This window comes from Megascapheus bottae, chromosome 16, assembly GCF_031878675.1.
Source record: "Megascapheus bottae isolate mThoBot1 chromosome 16, mThoBot2.hap1, whole genome shotgun sequence".
Taxonomy (NCBI): Eukaryota; Metazoa; Chordata; class Mammalia; order Rodentia; family Geomyidae; genus Megascapheus; species Megascapheus bottae.
In genome coordinates this window covers 49,599,140-49,614,243 of record NC_143524.1, presented here as the reverse complement: position 1 = coordinate 49,614,243, position 15,104 = coordinate 49,599,140, and positions in this window count along the sequence as shown.

Sequence of the window (15,104 nt, the reverse complement as noted above, 5' to 3'; positions counted from 1 at the left end):
GAAGTAGCTACATAAAGACCTATAGCAAATAGTTTCCTAGATGAGACCAACCAGGTGTAAGATATACTGTGGGAATGAATTTGGCCAATACTATTGTATTAAATAATAAGCACTGTGAAAGGCTGAAGAGATACTTCAGGTCTTATTCATCAGAGCCAATGTTGATTTACCTACTTTTATTTCCTGTTAGTAATTGATACATAGTAGTCGTATATATTTATTGTAAATAATTTTATATTTTGATTAATTAATTCAAGACATTTAGTTCATGTAGTTTAACTATCACTTCTTACATTTGTCGCTTCTCTGCAGTGAGAACATTCAAAATCCTCTTTTTCCACTACTTCCACTGCTCAGTACAATTGTGTTAACCACAGTTGCTCTTTTGTGAAATGGAGCTCCAGATCTTCTTCCTCTTACCAAGCTGTATCATTGTAACTATACCAACCTCTCTTGGTCTTCTGCCTGCTGTCCTCACCAGCTCTTGTTACCTTTTTCTACTTCCCATCTGTAAGATGTAAATGTGTGATCATATCATTTTAAGCTCATGCATTTTAAGAACATGGTCTAGGTGTTTAAAAATTGTCTAGATAAGAAAGAATAACAGAAAGGATGAATTCATTGAAGTATATTACATGCATGTGTAATATACTACCACAATGAAACCACGGGAGTCCACTAAAAGGTTGTTCATATAAAATCCAAATAATTTGTGAGTTCTGTAAAATAACAAAAGTTCAATGATGACAAATGAGTAGAATTATATTTTTGTTTTGAAACAAGACACTTTTCATAAATGGGGAGCTTCAGAAAATTTCAATTTAAGGCAAGTAACTGATTAGAAAAGACGTCAGTGCAGGAATCAGCTTCAGAACCATTCAATGCAATAGAAAATAAATGAGGCTAAGACAGAGGAACTCATTCATCCATTAACAATTATGTAGTGTTCATAGTACAGGCTCTGGGGCCACATATACTGGGGTTCAAAAGTGGAAAGAGAAATTATCCCCATGATGTCAGGAAATTTGAATAAGGAAATATGTGGGCAGGAGTTTCAATTTTCTCCTCTTCATTTTTACTTGAATAATTAATTGCATGCAATATGGTATTATATATGCATATGAGGCAGGTGAGTATGTACACACACACACACACACACACACACACACACACACACACACACACCTACATACAATGGTGTGGATTTTATGTAGGAGAAAGCTGGCCAGGCACCAATGGATCATGGTTATGATCCTAGTCACCAGGATGCTGAAATCTGACTATTAGATGTTGAAGCCAGCCTGGGCAGCAAAGTTTGTGACATTCTTATCTCCAATTATCCATCACAAAACAGAAGTGAAAGCATGGCTCAAGTGGTAAAGTCACAGCCTAGAGCAAAAATTCTCAAGGGATAACACCATGGCTTTGAGTTCAACCAGCACAGCGGAAGAAGAAAGAAGAAAGAGGAAGAAGGAGGAGGAACAGGAGGAGGAGGAAAGAATGAAAAAGAAGAAAAAGAAGAGGAGGAGGAGGAAGAAGGAAGAGGAGGAAGAAGAGGAAGAAGGGAAAGATATCTCTGTCTCACTCATCTTGTTCTCTCATTCTACTTGCCATATATTTTTTATGTAGTAAGTTTGATAATCACCATACTTATCCTAAATAATGTGTTATATAAAACTTCTCTGAGTTAATTTAATACATTTTTATTTCTTTTATAGAAAGTTTAGCTAAATTCTTGACTCCTTTAACCAGATGAATATCTAATAGACACATTTTCAACCTATCATTTGATTTCACTCACACACACAAAACTCGACTTTCCTTCTTGTTTCAAGGTTGATTCTCATGAGACCTTGTCCATATCATGTACAACAACCCTCTTTAGCTTTCCAGCAATTATTTGAAATAAAATCAATAAACATCTTTTAATGGTATAAATATCCCTGAACAGGAAATCAAGTATTGATGCTTAGAATTTGTTTTACTTCTTTGGGGGTTGGCTGTCACTCCCTTTGATCCTTCCTTGAAAAAATCTTTCACATTCTGGTTGAAGGTTTGTTTTTCATCTGTCTGTGCCAGTAGTTAAAAATCTTTACATTTTGTTAATTTTCAGTGACTGTGTCCTTTATAGTGGAGGAAGATGACATAGGCTTTGGAAAAGACAGCATAACGCCTTGTCTTGAACCCTTTGCTGATTTAGCCGCCTAAACCAGGGAACTCCCTGAGTATTATCTTCTTTCCCTATTACCTATGAGCGAGAACACACCCAATTGTAGTGTCTTTGGGAATTTTAAATAAAATGAACACAAAAGACATGGTGCTACTTCTAATGCCTTGTAGCTATGGAGAAAATGTCGGCTCTTACAACGTTTTGCAGGAGGTTTTGTTTGTTTGTTTATTAGTTCGTTTTGGTGAAAGAATGTTTACCTGATTCACCTTGTCGTTCATATGTCTACTTATTCAGTCATTCTGTAACATACAGTATGCCTTTCAACTTCTTAAAAGTATCTGTTTTGAATTTCTCGTTTGATTTTGTACTCTAGCAGTATGCACACCCTTTATAACTGATCTGTCGAGCTCTTCCCACACACCTTCTTCTTCCAGAGCTTTTATTCTCAGTACTTTGTTCTTCTCATAGTTTATTTTCTTCTTCAACAGATTTCTAGCCATGAACTGTTGCCCTCCAATCTATTTCAATCTTCTTACATTCAATGGCCTTGTCCAGTATCTTCATATTACTGGTGCCATTCTGTTTCTGCTTTTATTGGAGTATCTAGAACCACTCCATCATTTACATATAGGCATTCTCCTTTAATTGTCATGAAAGCATTTGCCTATAATGTTCATGTCTGAAATGGAAAATCCAGGGCACAGTGGGATTTAGAAACTTCTCCAGGTCACCCAATACCAAATACCAAAACTCTGATTATATTCGACGTTGTTTGGATTTCAAAAATCTGAACGCACAGCAGACATTTTTGTCACAGAGGCATCTGGGAGATGTAAAAGCTCAGGTTCAAAGAGGAAAGGAAATATTGCAGGCTACACCCATGTGTTCACATGTGCACAATATAAGGCAGGTTAACCGAAAGAATCGATTCAATGCAACTAGCCCACAAGCTGGGAAATAAAGACAAGGCCACATAAAGAGAATCAAACACACAAAAGCAATTTTGTTGCAAAGCCTTATTTTTCTGATGAAAGCAAGTGCATGATTTCCAGCTGTGATTATGTGTGTGTCTGTGTGTGTATGTGTGTTTTCAGAGAACAAAGCTATATAATAGTATCCTTGTCCCAACTAGACGGACAAATTAACACTTTCTGATGGCGGTCCACACCTCTCCACCACATGCGGAAGGCAGTTGATTCTAGCAAACATATCAGGGAAAATTGCTATCATTTCTTAGCATGAAGCATTTATTTTATGTCCATCATGTACATCCTCTTGAAAGATGAACAAATATGTTTATACACAAATAAATATGCAATATGCAGATTACAAAATGCAAAGCGGCACTTGTTCATAGATGCTTAGAACAAAAATTTTAGGTCAATGAACAATGTAGATTCTTGTCAAGGAGGGGAAAAGAGAAAGTGAGGAAGAAGTTGGAAAGGAGAGAAAGAGGGGGAGAATATCATGTTTATTATCTATATCGCCCTGTGCATTTTACATATTATGCTTATATATTTACATATTTTACATATTATATATAGAATATATTCTATAGAATAAAGATATATATAGAATATTTTATATCCATATTCAATTGACAACAAATTATGATATATGCATTTGCATTTTTAGAGCACTATCACATATGCACATCTATATAGCCCTATTATTTATCTGTGCATGATCATACACATGCACACACACACACACACACATCATTCATAATCTATTCAGAGAATGTTTCGGGAAATGCACCTTGTAGAGTCAGCTACCTGATTCAAAATTCAGCTCTCAGGCTCAGGAAGTATATAATTATTGGCAGTTTTACTTCACCAATTTTGTTTAGCTTTCTTCTCTGCAAAATCAGATAATGGTAGTATTACTTCAGGAGTTAGGTAAATAAAATGGAAGTTTATGTGAAGCACTGAGCAAAGGGTTTACCGTGAAGTACTCCTAAGTGTTAGCTGTAGCAGAGCACTGATAGCTTACATCTGTGATACAAACTACTCGGGAGGCAGAGATCTCAGAATTATAGTTCAAATCCAGCCCAGAGAGGAAAGTTCATGAGGCTCTTTCTTTCCTTCTTCTTTTCCTTACTTTTTTTTTATTAAACTACTATCTTTAGGTAGTTGTACAATGGAGTTTCCACTAAACAAAACAGTTGATTAATACAATACATCTTTTTCAATGTCACTTATTGACTTTTATCTCCAATGAATTACTCCCTCCCAAAATTCTAGAAGGTTAACTATGGCTCAAGAGATAAAGCCTTACTTATAGCAAAAGAAGTTTAGAGACAGTGCCTAGGCCCTTAGATCAAGTCCTAGAACCAGAACCCCTGACCCACACACATCTTACCTGTGATAATATTAAAGATATCCTCCTTTATTCAATTCAGCATACATTTACCAAGTAGATATATTATTTTAGCCAATAAATAACATATATTCATAAGATACTACAGATAGTTGCAGAGATACATAGATACTCTTCATGAAGCACAGTATGCTAGGCTATTTGGATGTTTATTCTCATATTTGTAATATATATGTAACTCAAGTAAATCCTGCAAACATTAATTGAGAAATGTTTTCAACCTCTAGGTTATCTTCAGATTGTTAAAATAACTAAGACATTTATTACACACGCATAGTTTTCTTGAGACAAAGAGATTATTATAATTCTGTATGAAATAAAATAATATGGTATATGGAGAATCAATTTCTTCTGTCTTAGAGTACTGAGGAAAAGATTCAAAGGTTGGTAGAGAATTGAACTGGGCTATGAAGGATGAAAAGAAGCTCATTAAAAGAATAGTAAGAAGAGGCAGAAATCAGTTGAAAGGCATGGTAGCAGAAGATTTGAAAAAAAAAGGACTTAATTCTATAGGCAATGGAAAGATATCAAGGTTTATTTAATTGGGAAGATAACCTGGCTATACCTCTGGCACGGAAGGTTGCTCTACACAAAAGGCAAAATTCTGAAACTCTGGAGAAAAGGGCATAGGAGCTGTTCATTGACAATTATAAAAGAATTGTCATTGCCTTATCTCTTCTACTTTGAAGAATAGACTCATAATTGTATTTCCCATGCAACACTGTAAGGCTAATATTTCTCCCCATTAGACAGTTAGCACCTGGGGTCTCTAGTTTGCTGGTCTTTCATTTCCTAGCGTATCACAGAACACTAGAAAAGAACAAATGTAGACTGGAGTGAATTATAAATACAGAGGTGAAGATTCAAGAGACTGAGGTCCAATGTGTACCATATATGCTAACATATATGAAAAATCTCCCCCTGAAATCTCTGAACTATACCATCTGATACTGCTAATGTTTCTGCAAATCATGAGCACCAAAGACAGAGCAAAGACGGCTAAGACAGAAAGTGATCCCATTATCTCTTGAGTTTTCCAAGTACAAACACACTACTTGCTCATGAGCCCATTGGTTGTTCTTCTCTTTCAAACATACTTTTGGGAATATGTTAATGCATCCCTTTCAGGAAATATTTTAAAAGGTGGCATAGACTGTGGCAGAGTGAGGGGTAAAATCTGACAACAGATGAATTTTGGTAAGTTTTAAGAAGGTGGCTTATCACATGAACGATCCTACATTTTTATCAAGGGATAAATAGGTGTTTACAAATGCATTCAATATGTTGGCCAAACATAGACCAAGTTTCAAGGTAGTTATGAGATAGTCTCGTAAGGCATTTATGGATAACTGCAGAGATGTGTGGGTAGTATTTATGAAGTATAATATGCCCATATGCCCTTCTATTTGAACTTCTATGTGTTTCTTTGCAATACATACACATTTAATGTTAAAATCAGAAAAAAGTGAATAGTTCATCCTTTGATACACTAGGTAGCTGAAGTATTACGTCCAGTAGAAGGAAAGTTAATTTTTATAGTATGCATCCAAATCTGAAAGAAACATCAAATAACTTTTTGTGTGTGGCTCATGGGGCCTGAACTTGGCCTGTGCACTGTCGCTGAGCTCTTCAGCTCAAGGCTACTGCCCTACCCCTGGGCCTGGGTGTTGTCCCTGAGCTCTTCAGCTCAAGGCTACCCCCCTACCCTTGAGACAAGCCCCACTTCCTATTTTCCTAGTGGTTAATTGGAGATAAGAGTCAACTGAGAAATAGGAATAACATAAAAGAAAAGGCAAAACTCCTCAAAACTATTCACACATGTATAGAATTATTACAAAGAACCTCCTGATATTATTAATTTATGCTAATTCAATAAATGAACTAAGCTACATGTGAAATCATTAAACTTATTATTTTTCCTTATTTAGATAGAAGTAACACATTATTAAGTATGGAATGTCTTGGAAATATATATGCTATAAAACAGTGTGAAGCAGGGCTGGGAGTTTTGCCTAGTGGTAAAGTGCTTGCCTAGCATGCACGAAGACCCGGGTTCGATTCCTCAGTACCACATACATAGAAAACAGCCAGAAGTGGTGGTGATGCTCAAGTGGTAGAGAAAGCCTTGAGAAAGTCCATGGACAGTGCTCAGGCCTTGATCTCAAGCCCCGGACTGCCAAAAAAAAAAAAAAAAAAAAAAAAAAACAGTGTAAAGCAGAATTGCCTCTATTCAATGTCTCTGACTATATTCCTTTTCATATGACGTCATGCTAACATAAACAACCCCGCTGAAAGCCTACAAAAAACAGTACTGTATTATCAATTCTCAGTGATTGAATGCATGCTTCTGGTTTTATTCTTTAACCTTCACATGGTTGTGTGAGGGGTTTCCGGTTTGATATGTTCATTCATGTTTCTAGGATTCCTGTGTCTGGAGACACCTGCTATCACTTCCTCCATTTCCCCCTACCCTTCTGAGATCATAACACACTTCCCATTTCCTTTAGCACATTGATCATTGAGTATTGTGATCATATTTTCCCCACTCCCCATTCTCTTTTTCATTTATACACACCCCATCACTAGCCACTCCCTCATTTAAGCTATGTGGCAGATACTTATTATTCCATTAAACTGGCTACTACTTTTTTTCCCCATTCCTGGGCTTTAACTCAGGGCCTGGGTACTGTCCTTGGACATTTTTTGCTCAAAGCTAACACCCTACCACTTGGGCCAAAACATCACTTCTGGTGCACACTTTCTTTTTTTTTTTCTTTTCATATATTTTTATTGTAATTAATAGAAGGGTTACATGATATTTGCCAGATAGAAGGTGCATTAATTCACATACATTGATACCCTTTCACATGTCTTGGTACCCATTTCCCTCCCCCCCCACACCCCTCAACTTGTTTTTTTCTTAACCCTACTTTCATAGATCTCCTAGATAAGTGAGAAATTCAATCAGGAGCTAAGAAATTTCAAATGAGAGTGGGCACCCATATACTACATGCTTCAGTTTAGAAAGGGGATCCAGTTTGGAAAGGGGATACATTCATTTTCAAATATCTAAAAGATAAAATTAAAATTAAAAAAGAAGATGCACAGTTCTACATACATTCATTTTAAAATATCCAAAAGATTCAGCACATGCTTCAGATTGAAGAGAGAAGGCCAGCTAGCCTTTGTTTTCATATTCTGGGTCAGGTTCTCAGCATCCTTCAGACACCATTTTTGTATCTGAATCCAGTTTATGGTTAGCCAAGACATGGGACAGAAAAGTGAATAGAGGCTTATAACGCCATATTCACGATTGGTTTCTTGATTAAAATAATACCACAAGGTGATATTCCAGAAATGAATTATGTTATTGCTATTTTGTCATTTTCAAAATGAATAGCCAATACAGAAACAACTTTTAAACTCCCTTTCCTAGAGACCTCCGTGTCATGGCTGTGATACTTTGTTCTCATAGCTCAATCAATGTTTCCTTTACTTGTAAAGGGGCTCCAATCTATCAGACAGCTATGAGAGCCTCTTTGAAACTTTCAGGGTGATACTCAAAGTGAAATAGAGATGGAGAGAAGGAAAAGGTCAAATCCTTGGAAATCTTTTGTGATAAAGGATTTTCTTAGCTACTTAATAAGATGGCACAGAGGGGATCAGCATTACAATTAAGTATGCAATCTTCTTGTACCTGGCGAGCCCTTCTAAATATTATCTCCAGTCCCCTTAGTTTCCTTGTCACATTAAAGCTGATAAATTCCTGTACTACTGGTAGCCTTGTGCGAAGACTTATTTGGCTCTCAAGTTCCCAACTGTATCCAAGGAAAGTCTTTTCTTATTTAACTCTCCTATTCCTGATGCATATTGACATTTGCGTAAGAGTTACAAACTGCACTTACAAATTGCATTTGAGATTCATTTAAAGATGTGCCTACTGCCTATACCTTTGATCTCACAACTCAGGAGGCTGAGATCTGAAACTAGCTAATTTGAAGGCAGCCCAGACAGAAGAGCCTGAAACTCTGTAATTAACCACCAAAAATCTGGAAGTGGAGATAGGTCTCGGGTAGAGCCCTAGGCTTGAGCAAAAGAGCCAAAAGGTAGCACCTAGGCCCTGAGTTCTGAGTCCAGTACTAATACTAAAATAAATAAACAAATAAAATATAAAAAGTACATTTGGGCTGGGAGCATAGCCTAGTGGTAGAGTGCTTGCCTAGCATGTACAATGCCCTGGTTTGGATTCTTCAATACCACATATACAGAAAAGGCCAAAATGGTGCTATGGCCCACTGCTAGCCTTAAAAAAGCCCAAGGACAGTGTCCTGAGTTCAAGCTCCAAGACTGGCAAAAAATAAAAAAAAAAGAAAACTTAGCTTAGAACACTCTCATCCCCTTAATCCCCTTATACCATGCTATTTCTGTTAAATGGGGGATGGGTAGAGAGGGAAAATCTGATTTTAAGCTCTGGCATACTTAATTGTGAATTGTAAGGCTGTTTCATTCAAGTGCATGTTAATCCTTTCTTTTAAGTCTCAGATTCCTCGTCTGGTGTTTGTGGCTTTAAGTGAGATAAACAGAACATGGGCAGCATGCCACATAGTATCTGACTGTGAGGATGAATCAGGGCAAAAAATTGTCTTCTCTCCAGGTCTTACTGTCCATAGGAAAGTTATTGTGTTGGTTTAGTCTTCAAGCTCCTACTGCTATTTAGGCTTTATTAAACCATGCTCAAGTCTAGCACAGGGAATGAGTAGACAGGATAGAGGATGAAAATTGAAACATTGCATTTTCCCCATGTTCCAGAATCATCCCTGTTGACAGGAAAACAGGTCAATGTACATACATAAAAATAAAGCTGAAGTTAGAAAATGTGATCATTCTTTCAGAAGAGTGGAGAAGGGTGAAAAAAGAGAAGACAGGAAATTCAGGGCCTGTACTTTTTGGGAAGATGTTATCTAGTCTCAGCCATAATTTTGGGGTATAGTTTAGACTATAAGAGATCATGGGTAGAAAAAAAATTACAGGATTCCAATTATGCATCTGCAATTCCAAATTTTCCAAATCTCTTAAAATTGAGAGTTTTCATAGCTCAAGTTGTCAAAGAAGCTAACATAAATTGATTGGCTGGAGCCTTATTAATCCTATTTATAGAATATTCAGCTATTGAGCTCCAGAAATTTTAACACGTTACACTTAATATATGTCTCTTTTGCAAAGCTGTGTATTGAACCCAGGGTCGGGTGCATACTACATTAGCACCCTACACTTTGAACCACAATTCCAGGCCTTTAATGTGTCTTGCTTTGCTTTGTCTTAAGGCTTGAACTCAGAGCCTAGGTTCTGTCCCTGAGTCTATCTGTGCTCAAGGCTAGCACTCTACCACATGAATCACAGTGTACCTACCAGGTTTTTAGTAGATAATAATCTCTTAGACTTTCATGCCCAGGTTGGTTTTGAACCATGATACTCAATCTCAGTCACTTGAGTGGCTGTGATTATAGGAGTGAGCCACTGGTATTGGCTGAAGCTGTTTTTGAAACAGTTTGGATTTGCACTCACTATCTACTTGTACCTGTCTCTTTAGAAGATATGATTACAGGTTTGGACATTTTAATGTATTTTATTTTTTTTAATGTATTTTAATGTATTTGTGTAACAGGATGCTTTTTTTCCCCTGGGTCTCTTGAGGAACTAACTACCTTCTGCGGCACTAAAATGGTTGACCTTTATAAAATATCCATCCCACCCACCCACCAACTCTCCATACCTGTATAGGTTTCAGATAACACATTTGTTTGGGTTCTTTTTGATAGGGAAAATAATTAATAGAATCAGAGTTGTTGATATGAGAGTATCAGATTATCCGATGTTGCTGGAATGTCTAGTAATGTATATGATGACAAGGATCAGGAAAGGAAGAAACTCACTGGACAGAACTGAGCATTGAAATTCCAGAGAGTGCAACTCGGAGCACAGCAACCCATTGAAAGAGGAGGGTGACTTTCTTAGTTCTTGTGGAATAGTGGCGCTCCACCAGTGGTCCAGCTGGAAATGCCAAGATACATGTGCAGTGGACTCATAGAGAGAGGTGAAGAGGGATGCTCTAGTCCTTGCTCCCATCTACAAAGTCAGTGTGAGAGGCAAGGAACTGAAGTCTGGAAGGCTAATGGGAAAAGCATATACTCTGTGTTTTACAATGAACAGGGGACTCATTAAATTTCTCTGGAAGATTTGATGACAGTTTCACAGAGAGCTTACCATAAGACAGATGACAAAGAATGAGTGTGATACCTTTATGTCAATGAGAGGATCAGGTTATGACCTATAAATTAACTCTATGATACAGGCATAGACTGGAAATCCAGAAGACCAGTGGGTCAACCATAAGACTTAGCCACTTCCCAAGTGAATGATCTTAAGAGAGCTTAAATTGCTCTGTTGTGAGGTTTGAAGCTGTGTGTGCTATATATAAAAACTGACAAAGTCCTTGTTGTCATGTTGGGTACTCAAGGAGCATCTCCTAGACACTTTTTAACATAATCATAAATTATATAATTTTATATATTTATTTAATATATGTACACTTATGTCCCTGGAGGATCATAAATACCATGACACGGGGACTGTTTTGTTTCACATTACTCCCAATATAAGCATCTCAATATATCATGAAGTCTCAACAAATACATGTGAAAAGATGGCTATATTAATCAATGATGGTACAAACAAAAATATGTGAAGTGACTGAGATATTAGTCAAATAAATAATATCAATTGGCAACTTTAAACAGACAAGTCATTCAGCGCATTCTTCTTCCAGTCAATATCTTAAATGGCCACTCCCATAACTGATCTCAAGATGATAAGTGTGTTGCCAGGAACTAGTCTACTTTTAAAAATCCAGAGGCAGCATGTAGCCATCTGTGTGCATGTGTCCCTTCTGGCACTTGCCCCAATTTTTGTCTTCACAAAGTCTTTATGCACACTATGAAATAACTAAATCCAATCACCTACATCAACAGGAATGCCATGCTCTGTCATATTCGAAAGCCCAAATTCTTCAGGAGTGCACAGACTAAATCCTTCCATCAGAACCCCACAGTGAGTTTCTATAAACCAGTGGGGCCTAAGAATTACCAGTTCGGCAAGATGCTATCTTTCTGCTGAGCGCTTGTGCAGGGAAACCCCAAGCCCCAATTCCAGCCTCAGATTCTACTCCTCGATAGTTCTCATACACAGCTCTGCATCTTCATTCCCATTGACTATTTCTCTTGGTGAGAACTGCCTTCTCTCTTGAATGAATTCTCGCCAGACTTTCCTTTCTTTCCTATTCTCCTAGAACATCTCTAAGTTATCGACAGATTCCCCCAACAGTACAAATCTATTTATAATTCATCAAACCGACCCCTTTCCAAACAGTACAAAGTACAAATGCTTGAGCATAAAAGCTAATGGTGTTACATTTGGAAACCTGCCACAATTTTCCAAAATTTTCCTTGGTTCTAGATTCAGTTCTAATGACACTACATAGCAAGCTCCTATAACTATTTCCTATATCATAATGGGGTGATACTTTTCTTTGTCACTATTTTGCATGGGAGTAAGAAATTCAAGCTTATGCAGGTGGTCGTTGGGACACAGGACTGAAAATTACAGCCCTTTTTATATCACATCACTGTTGTGATATCTCCTCTATCCTTCATTACTATTTAAGAGGTTGTTTAGAATGACTTAAATCTAACCATCACAGACAAATTGATTATTACTGCAAAGGGTTTATGAAGAGATTTTTGTTTATATGAAATCATTATTTTACTTTATTCATTCTTCAAGAACAAAAGCCATTCTTTGCAGCCACTATCATTGTTTATACTTTCAATAAATTTCAGTTTCTTCATGTATTTGCTCAAATGTTACATTTTTTCAAGGCTGCTAATCCAGAGTCTGAATGTTTATTAGAGTACTCTGAAAAGGCATTACCCTGGCAAATGGTTGAGGAGAAAGATCTTCTTATCCTTCACCATTTCAGCTCTTTTGCTAATGCAAAAGCAGAAAAATTTTGAAGTCAGACCTGGCCAGCTACCATCTGGCTGGGATAAAAGTTTACTTAGTAATCTCCTTATCAGCCAAGCAGCTGGAAGTCTAGATAAGTCCTGTGTAGGATTTCTAGATAATCACAGTGGGACAATATCTTAGAAGAAGAAAAAAAAGAGGCTGATCAGGAGAAATTAATTTGGGAGTTTTGCTGGCAGGCAATAAACTCCCAGGACTGGTGAGTTAGTCATCTATGGACACCACAAAAATATTGAAGAATGGTTCCTGTGTCCTCTCCTGGGATGCATTGTTTCCATGTGTGGTTTCCCAAGTGTTTCATGTCTAAGAATTTGTTTGTATATCACTCAAAAAAGTAATACTACTATATTTTGCTGTATGCAATGGATGTGTCATTGCAAAACTTGCTGGCAAATGGATTTTTTCCCTTCTGTAACTGGAAACCTAAGAGGAATACACAGGGGGTTGGGGGTTGGGGGGATTTTCTAGTTAAAGAAATCCTTGTGCAATGTGAAAATTGCTTTTTCTCTTGAGTATAAGTATTTCTTAATGTATCTATTTGGTGAATTTAAAATTGTATGCAATGAGTTTCATGTAGCTCTGCTTCGCTGTGTACCTTAGGGCATTTAGGGAAATACAATAACATCTATTTCATAATAAGCCTTCCCTGAGTACCTTCCACACCCCAAATTCCATGAGTTTTCCAACTTGAAAACATCACAATTATTTTATTAATAGGGAGATATTTCTGTAACTAAACTCTGACTAGTTAAAAATCAAGCTCCCTTCCCACCCACATTGACTTCCTCTAATTCTACTCCAAGAGCAGAAAGATGTGATTAAGGAAAGTTTCTATAAAATTATGGAAAGTTACTACCCTATATTGATATACCAATATAAACATAGATATTTTCCCCACATTCCATCAGATATGGAGAGTAAGTCTGCCTAAAAAAATGACTTTTGGAGGTAAATAACTACCACTGATAGGAGTTAGTAGAAAAGCAGATAATCAGGGAATTGCAGACTATAGAAGTTACAGATGGAGGGGCTGGGAGTTTGGCCTAGCGGTTAAAGTGCTTGCCTAGCATGTATGAAGACCCGGGTTCGATTCCTCGGTACCACATACATAGAAAAAAGCCAGAAGTGGTGCTGAGGCTCAAGTGGTAGAGCTCTAGCCTTGAGAAAGTCCAAGGACAGTGCTCAGGCCCTGAGCTCAAGCCCAGGACTGGCAAAAATAAATAAATAAATAAAATAAAAAGAAGTTACAGATGCAGCTGGGAAAGTGGCCCAGTGGTAAAATGTTTGCCTAGCTTGAACAAAACCCTGGGTTCCATTCCTCATAAACAGAAAAGGCTGCCAGAAGTGTTGTTGAGGCTCAAGTTATAGAGTGCTAGAGTTCAGAAAAAGAAGCCCAAGGACAGTGCCCAGACCCTGAGTTCAAGTCCCAAGACTGTCATAAATAAATAAGTAAATAAATAAATAAATTTAAAGATGGCAGGCTAACATGATATTTGAAATATGATGAAAAAAACAATGTTAATGCAGTCTTTAATTTAAAAAAAAAAGATGGCAGGCTAAGCTTTGTCAAACCCAAATCTGCCAGATAAAGGAATGGGGGCAGGGGTATAAGATAATGAAGAGGCAAGAAGTACAAAGCATGAGAAAAAATGTTGCAGACAGTTAATCTTTGGCTTCTTGACTGTACAGCAAACAGAAAGGAGACTGCCTAAAAAGAAAGTCACCTTCATGGACTCCAAGTCTCCTAGGTAACCCTAGGACATTCTCTATAATGAAGAAAATGGCCCAACATACAGAGATGGGCTGAAGTATTCTCTTCCCCTGGCATGTCTATGCTATGTTCTTTTTTTCTATGACATATTTTTTCTCCTAATACAATATCCTTGTGTTCAAATCATGCTTAAGTTTTTCTCTTGCCATATATAAGCAGTAAGGTAAATATATTTGCTTTAAATTTCTGGTATCATATTAGATGAATTTGTCAGGAAGTTAGGGATAACATATGTCCTTTTTTGACTTAGATTCATCCAAGATAGGTGTGTCAAGACACCATATCTTCATGGAGCACTAGTTTGTTCATTTCCAGAGGACTATATGGAATACTGGATGTTTAAGGCAGGTTGTTGTTGGTAGAAAGCAGGTGTTACTGGTGTTGTCTATACTCCTTTTTTTTTTTTTTTTTGCAGTCCTGGGGCTTGAATTCAGGGCCTGGGCACTGTCCTTCAGTTTTCTCAAGAACTGTAGGTTAGCATTCTACGACTTGAGCCACAGCACCACTTGCAGTTTTTTTTTTCTGTGTATTTGGTTCCAAAGAATCAAGCCCAGGGCTTCCTGCATGCTTGGCAAGCATTCTACCACTAGGCCTCACTCCTGGCTCCTACACTCTTCTTCATTCCTCAGAAAAGTTGGCTTCTAACACTAGGTAAGCAGAAATAAATTCAGGCTCTATGTGTAGTTTCCTGAGTACTTATAACAC